The following is an 8,164-nucleotide window of genomic DNA, read 5'->3' as shown; positions in this document are numbered from 1 at the left end:
AACCTCTAGATTTATTTCGGAGCAAGAAAAAGGAAATATCACCTACACCGTCGAGGGGATTAAAGCTCTAGACCCTCACCTGCTAGCCGAATGTGCTTCCAATAACAAAACGAAGACATCTGATGGAGCTAATTCTTTACATTCTTCTCCACTTAAAAAGTTGCAGTAAAGAAAGGAACCCAGTCGGCAAACCCAGATGGTGACAAATCATCGACTTCCACATGTAAGTCCAGGCGCCACTTACAGAAACATTTAGAATTTTTCGAAGCAAGGAAATCGAAGACCTCCACAGTGCCCTTGCCAGGACCTTCCTATTACCAGCCGTACGTGCTTCCAAATACACCACAAAGGGAAGATGCGAAGAAAGAAATAATCGATAACAACAATATAATAATAATCCATAATATTTAAGGGCGACTAGGAAGGAAATGATCCAATTGTTCATCCCTGACATTTTAGTTCGAGTTTGCTTTACTCTGAGCTGCTTTAGCAATAGCTGTTACTCATTTAGCACCACCAAGGAGGCACGTGTGAATTAAGAATATCACAGACGTGAGTAACATTGCCTCCCACCTTACCTTTTTTCTAATTAAGGTAAACTTTTTTTAATTTAACATATATTATTATTATTATTATTCTATTTTTATCATAAAATCTTTTTTTTATTACTTTTCATTGTTCTTGTGTGATACTTGAGCTGTTTTAGATATTTGAATTGATTTTTTCAATTAAGCCATATGCAACAATATTTCAGCTCGAGTGGCATTTGTATAGATATTCAAAATTTTTGGAGAAGAAAACATGGAAAATGAGCAGTGCCCTCCCTAGGGTTCAAACCCCGGAATTTCCGGCTGCTACCCACAAAATCACGCGGTGAGAAGTGAGAAGATTCCTTACAACTATTCCTTATGTGTATTCATTTGGTTAAGGTACGGGCTTTTAGTGGGATTTGAATTCAGACTTTCATCTTCTGAAGATGGATGCCCCAGCAGTAAGCACCTCAGCTGATAAAACGCGTCTTCAAACATATATCGATCTGCTAATAGACAAGGTGTGCTTTTATAATTTGAATTGAAAAATTTCATTCAATTATTCATACTGAGACGATCATTAGGTAGCCACGCGAGAGATACGGAGAACATGTAGGTATAATACAACTGAAAAATTTATTCTTAATGAAACATTTATTTCTTTATATTCAACAAATCTTTGCTTTGTATCCACAAATCCGTACATTTATTACTTAAATATTATTTGATCTTAGCTGATTTTTTAACAAACTGCGCAATTACTTTCACTGAAACATTGTTTACATGAATATTATGACTGTTGGTGGCATTTATTGGAAGTACACGATTACAGAATTTTTGTCAAATGTTTTTAAAATTCTATCCAACCTCTTATAGTATACCACGCATGCAACCTCACTTTTTAACTGCAAATTAAAGCAATGCAATAGCAGCTTCCCGTGGAGAGAGATCTTAGATTTGCTCGGAAGTAAACAGAAATTTCTCTTTTCCCTTTAAACTGGATACGAGTCATGGGATTTTGTTTGCCTTAGCAATTTAGGAGATTATTCAAATAGAATGCTAAATTATAAAAGGGAAATGCATAGTAAATTCTGTTACTGTATTTAATATTACAATTTGAAAAGAATTAGGGATTACTAAAATGCACATAGATCACACTGATCCGTTTGTTAAATTGTTACATAACGCTTTAAAGATCGTAAGTTTTACTAACATTTATTTTATTTTAAAACTGTACTATCACTTCTTATTTTCTTCTTCTTATTTTTAATTCCGGCCAGAATTAAATGCTTTAACTTGTTTATGCAAATTGTCTTTCCATGTTTCCAAAGCAAATCAAGAGAAACACAAGTCCTGACAAATCAATCTTTAAATAATTTAAATTAAGATATATTAATCAAAATAAATAAGGGAATTATAATAAAGAGTAATTAAAAGTCCGAAAACACTTTTCTATTTCGTAAACAATATTCATACTGAGAATTACAATTACAGTAATTTAACAAGATGTCAGGTATGGCTAACGAGTAGAAAGCTATTAGTAGCCGTAAAACCTAAATTTTAAATTTTGCTGGAAGTTTTCAAGTGGCTGTCGTGTAGTTGTTTTTAAAATTCTTATTCATTTGGAATTATAATTGCATATGCGATTTTGGTAAGGAGTTACAACTTTCACCTGGATTCAAATCAAGGAGAAAGGACTTTGCAAATGGCATTAACGCTCATGCTGTTGGCCATGCTTAACTCGTGATTGTGATTTAGACTGTGATTCAGATGTGTAGTATAAGCAACAGCAATAGCAAAAAGCTTCATCATGTGCATGCTGTAAGGTGCGCTAAGAGTGTTCCACATTTTGCCAAACATACAGGGACAGCCGTTTTACGCAATCTTCATTGATGTGGACTAACATAGTTGTGAAATACAATGCTAGGTATGAGGGATTCGTTTGTAGCATATGCTCAAAATATTTTTAGTATTCAAAACTAAAGACAGTCGTTTTAAGCAGTCTTTGTTGACCCTGGAGTTACAAGCCGTTAAAGTTTGCAATGAACGTGATGGACTGGTTGCTGCAATTGGACAATATGTTAAATTTTAAAAGCATAAATAAATCTCATCAAGTGGCCTAATAGAAAAAACAAGCATCGAATAGTTATGTTAGAGTATGGAAAGATGTTTCCAGACTTCTGAAATTTTCTGTATTTTTATTAAAAACTATGCAAATCCTAAACACATAGAAACATTTTGAGTTTGGCATTATGGCATAAAAGACAAATTTTGCTCTTGAGAAAATAAGAAAGATTCTTTGTTTTTGGCTTAAACGTGCTCTTTTTAATAGGCATACAAATGAGATAAAGTTATCCAACTGTTAATGTTTTTTTAAAATTTAACCTACATTCTGAACAACATGCGAGTAAAATAAAGCCTACAGGTTTTTTAAAACTACATAGAATGAATAATATTAACGCGCATCAATGAAGCAAAATCCAAACAATGAAAATTTCACCAAGTAAAAAAAGTATTGATGATATTATTACATAATTTGAAGCACTATGCAAAAAATGCATTACACGGACAATTTAATCATGCTAAGGAATATACGCAGCAAAAATTAATAATTCAAGTTATTGTGTAACCGGTTTGGCTGTTAATAAATTAATTAAGCCTTGGCTATTTTTTTTATTAATATCAGCTGTGCAAGCAAATTTATTTAACGCAGAAAGTATTTTTCCATTAAAAAATAATCCTCTTTAATTTTCGCTTTCTGTAACTCAGTTTTTTAATCATACTAGCGCAGATGCATAATTAACGCACGAAAATAAGATATGAGCTTGTGTTGTTTTAAAACGCCGCGTATTTTAGAACTGAAGATGCTAAGTGATTGAGAAAGAAAGAGATACAAATAAATTAGTATTAAAAAGCTTTGGAAGCACTTTAAACAAAAAGATGCATCTGAAAGTTTTCGAAAGAATACTGCTCTGCGTTAGTAAAATATTTAGTCTACCTAATTGAAGAAATAAAGCATTCACATCTATTATCTCAAAATAAAACGTTAAACTTAAATGCCATTTAAGGAACATTAACAAGGTGATTAAAAAATTTTCAAAACGCATATATCAGTGATGACTTTTATTACAATGAATTCAGTCTTGATGAATAGTTTCAGTCTGAGTTTTCAGAGTCTGTGAAGTATACTGCCGGCCATTAAAATTGCAACACCGGAAATGCAAAAGAGATATTTATTGTACGTAAACAGTATGGCATGAAGAAAAAATGATTAATTTTGTAAGCAGTTTGGGGATTTACAAGAGTGCAAAATTAGTGGAAACAGATGCCACTCCTGGCAAATAAAGAAGCCATTATCCGGTTAGGTATGGAGTCGAACTGGCCTTGCATGACAGAAACGGGCAACTCATTCCAAGCTGCTTCAAGTCTATGCGACATTTCATCAACCGTATTAGCTGGATAGGGATTGAAAGGTAGTCTCTCAGCAACCCATGACCAGATATTTTCAATGGGTAACAGATCTGTAGACCGTGCAGGACAGTGCAGCAATCGAATTCGCTGTGTATCGAGGAAGGCCAGAACACGACATGCAACATGTGGTCTTGCATTATCTTTTTGGAAGATGGCTTTTGGCAGGCCTCGAAGAGAAGGCACAACCACTGGACGTAAGATATCAGAAATATACCAATCTGCGTTCAAATTACCATCGATCCGAAAGAGGTGTGCGTGTCATGTTCCCAATGAGCTGCCAAGCCATCACACCAAGTGCAGGACTCCTATGCCAATATGGAATGCAAGCAGGCGACGTGCGGTCTTCCCAGAGCCTCCAGACATGTATTCGGCCATCAGAATACCGCACGCAGAACCGGGACGCATATTTCACAAGTGCACATCAGCGTAGCCACTGAGGGAGGGGTTTCGGAAATGGACCAATGAGCTGCTGTTGCTCTTGTGACGATAAATCTTCGTGCATGTGAGCATATGTTGCTTACGCTTTAATTTGCATTTGTTTCGCAGTTATAAATATATGGCGTAATAGTAGAAATCTTGTAGTGCTTTCGTTTTCTGAGTTTAATTAATCGCTGACATTTCACTTTCGCGATTTTTATCACGCATTAATATTTGGACTGATGTCCACGGCATGTTATGTAGATTAAGAGAATTAAAGTGTATATCTTTTTAATTGAGCTGAGAACGACTGAAAGGGTTACAATGAATCTAGTGTTTTCTTATTTCAGTGCTTGCATTCTTTTGAAGTGTAAGATCCAGAATACATATGAGCTGATTATATCCATTGCTATCATTAAAAATTATATGTAAATAAAGAGAATATATTCGTTGTGAATAACATAAATTCACTCTATTTGATGAGTATTTCTTGTGTAGAAAGTACATTTAAGAGTGAGCAGTTATTAAATGTGAAATTTAACAGACTAAATGTATACGAATGCAAGTTAGTAAAGTTCACTTTGAATAAAATTTTGCATTGGTTATTATTATAGAACATCTTTTTCATATAGACGGCAATAAAAAGTGCTGACTTCTATTTACATATATAACTGGTGTGAATATTTTTCTCATAAGCATAGTTTTACGTAAAGATTGCATTTGGGTTCAGATGTTTATCACATGTTTCTTTCTTTATCTTATTGACCACTTATTAAGTAATATTTCACATCGATATTTTTGCGAAGTCTCCAACATGTGTTTGTATTTATTTCAACCAGGTAGTGAAATCATCATAATTGCCTATATCTGATCTAACTTCGCAATGAAAAGTTTCAGAAGCAACCAACGAATAATTATTTTGTACAGAAAATTGCGTCTCAGAATATTTTCAACCATCTTGCTTAAATCTTAAAACACGCGAAAGGTCATGTGACATGACAGCAACTTGATGCTCATTGGTTCATCCTAGAAGCCACTCCCTCGGTGGCTACACAAATGTGCACTTGTGAAATATGCAACCGGGACTCGTCTGAAAAGACGACATTGTGTCACTCCTGTATCCAGCGTTGTCATTTGGCGCAGAGTCGCCGTCTCTCTCTATGCTGCATTGCCAAGGGAAGCCGAAGTAATGGTCGCTACGCTGCTGTAAACGTCGACGCATCGTACGAGCGGATACTGGACGTGCTGCAAATATGCCCATTTCCTGACTAATGGTCCGTGATGTGGTTGTACGGTTTTGCAGTGCTGGCTTAACAATATGTCTGTCCTCTCTGTATTTAACCATGAAAGGGCGTTGAACATGTCTTTCAGTATGAGCCTCAGCAACCCATTAGTTCCATATTGGTAAGACAGAGATTGGATGTCCACCAGTGCGACGAGCTATATCACGGAACGATAATCCACACTCTGGATAGGCAACGATCCTGCCTCTCTCGAATTCCAGCACTTGCTGGTATTCTTCTTATTTGAGGCATAACATGATATTCGGAGCAAACGCCGGCCTTACAAAGCGCATTCAGAATGAGAAATCCGTTACACAACGTTTCTTTAATCCAGTGTTTCAGATGTCGTTTCTCGCTCTTGCGTCGTCTAAATGCGCTGAAATACTAATCATTTGCACATCCCAACCTGTTCGTCCTTTCTTGCGATTTTGATATTCTTCACATCATTCCTTCCTGGTGATGCAATTTTAATGGCCAGCAGTGTATTTCTCCTTCATGACCCATGCGTTCATGGCGTAACTGGAAAGTCCGGATAGAGTCGGAAGGTCCGGAGTCTGAGTTCTGGCGAGGGCAACTGCTGATGTTTTGAAGGTCTCTACATCGAAGTAAACCTAATATCGCTACACGTGTCTCTCGATAACTAAAATGGTGATGATAATTCATCAGGAACATGGTATGAAGATTGGTTCTCCTCGTTCTCAAATTCGTTCTGCCCTTCATGTCGGAGAGAACATAAGGTTTCTCTGCTCCCCTTAATGCGTGTCGTCGTGGTGTAATTGAAAATCACCTTCGGCTAGCAATCCAAAAGTCTGGAGTTCGTGTCCTGTCGAGGGGATAGCTCGTTTTTCCCATTCCCTGCTTTGAAATATATAGTAGGAAAACTTACTATCTAGAAAACTGTTAACGTTGTCAATCAGTTTTCAGTTTTGATTGTGATATATTAATCTAGAAGAATTCATTTATAGGCAATGGAAGTATTTTGCAAATTTTAAAAAATACATGAAATCAAATTTTAATTTATGGTTTGAGAGGTTGTTACCTCATTAGGCTGTTTCAGCTGGGCACTGTATGTTTCAATAGTCCTGACTATCGTAACTGTAGTCTACCATGTTACTGTAAATTTTAGGAAAGTGGTTTACTTTATTCATTTGTCAAAATCCCTATTTTTTCTGTATTACACAAGAAGATTAATTTTAAATAACTTTATATTACATAACTCGTCACCTAAGTTACCAAACTGTGTATATGTAACGCAGCTTTTAATTAGGCATTTATTTTCTCCATCTTGATTGCATTATTCATTATATGCTATATTTTTATGTAATATCCTTTGTAAATCTTTCGCATCAAAAGAGAAATTGCAAATGTAAGCGTCAGCAATAAAGACATAAAAAGAAAACAACGATAATATACTTCCTTAACTAGGGTAAAATATCAGAAGATTAATGCAGATGTAGAGCAGTTGTTAAAGAAAATTAAGTTGGAATACTAAAACCTCGACAGAACTTGAAGTTCGCCCATCAAGCAAAGGCTGACATATACTATCTGAATATAAATTACCAAAATTCGAAAACTTTAGGACTGAATTCGTACTTGAATGAATTACAGTTTCATTTCTATCCTATGCTTTATTTTCTAAAATGCTTCCATGCTAAAAAAAAATCAGTTTCTACGTATCCAAGAATCTAATGAAATTTGGTGAGAAAACTTAAAATAGTTACAGACTAAAATTAACAGATGACATTTTGGGCTTTTCATATCTATTTACGAACTTTTAACAGTTTTCTACACAGAATTAAACACACTAACACATGCTAAAGTAATTAAATACATAAAAATTCGATGATTATATAAATGAAAAGAAAAATTCAGCAAAAATATGCGCAAACGTTTAAAAACATAAACAAGATACAAAATAAACAGGCACAAATATATAATACAACACAAATTTATATGAATTTAAGACAGTGTTAAATATGAAAGAGACATGAAAGAGTATTACTGATCGTGTTTGGAATGTAAATATACATCAGACTTCCAAGTCTTTTTGTTTATACATGATACAATGTGCCACATTTCTCGCGTAATTGTGAGAGCAATTCATTTTAGTAATAATAATTTGTTTACATTAAAGCATCTTACGCGTTTTCACTTTAGCTGTCTTTCTTACACATTTTTACTCTAGTTACGTTTGTGTACTCAATGTTTTAGCAAAATATTGCTCTGTTTTGTATCGAGTCAACTGGTTTTATGTATAAGTTTATATCTTTTCGAAGAAATTAGAATCAGAGTTGGCTTTTAAGACGGTAAAGTGCTTTCCTTCTTTAACGATATACACTTGAGGTTCTATATACACAATATGATCTAAATATTTTATCAGCAAAATTAACGATATACACTAATCTTACGTTAATCCAATAAACTGTTGCTTCTACGAGTATTTTAGTGTTTATGTGTTTTAGT

This window comes from Stegodyphus dumicola, chromosome 9, assembly GCF_044657685.1.
Source record: "Stegodyphus dumicola isolate Sdum_Otavi_A_Nest chromosome 9, ASM4465768v1".
In the NCBI taxonomy this organism is placed as follows: Eukaryota; Metazoa; Arthropoda; class Arachnida; order Araneae; family Eresidae; genus Stegodyphus; species Stegodyphus dumicola.
Note: the sequence above shows the minus strand (reverse complement) of the source record.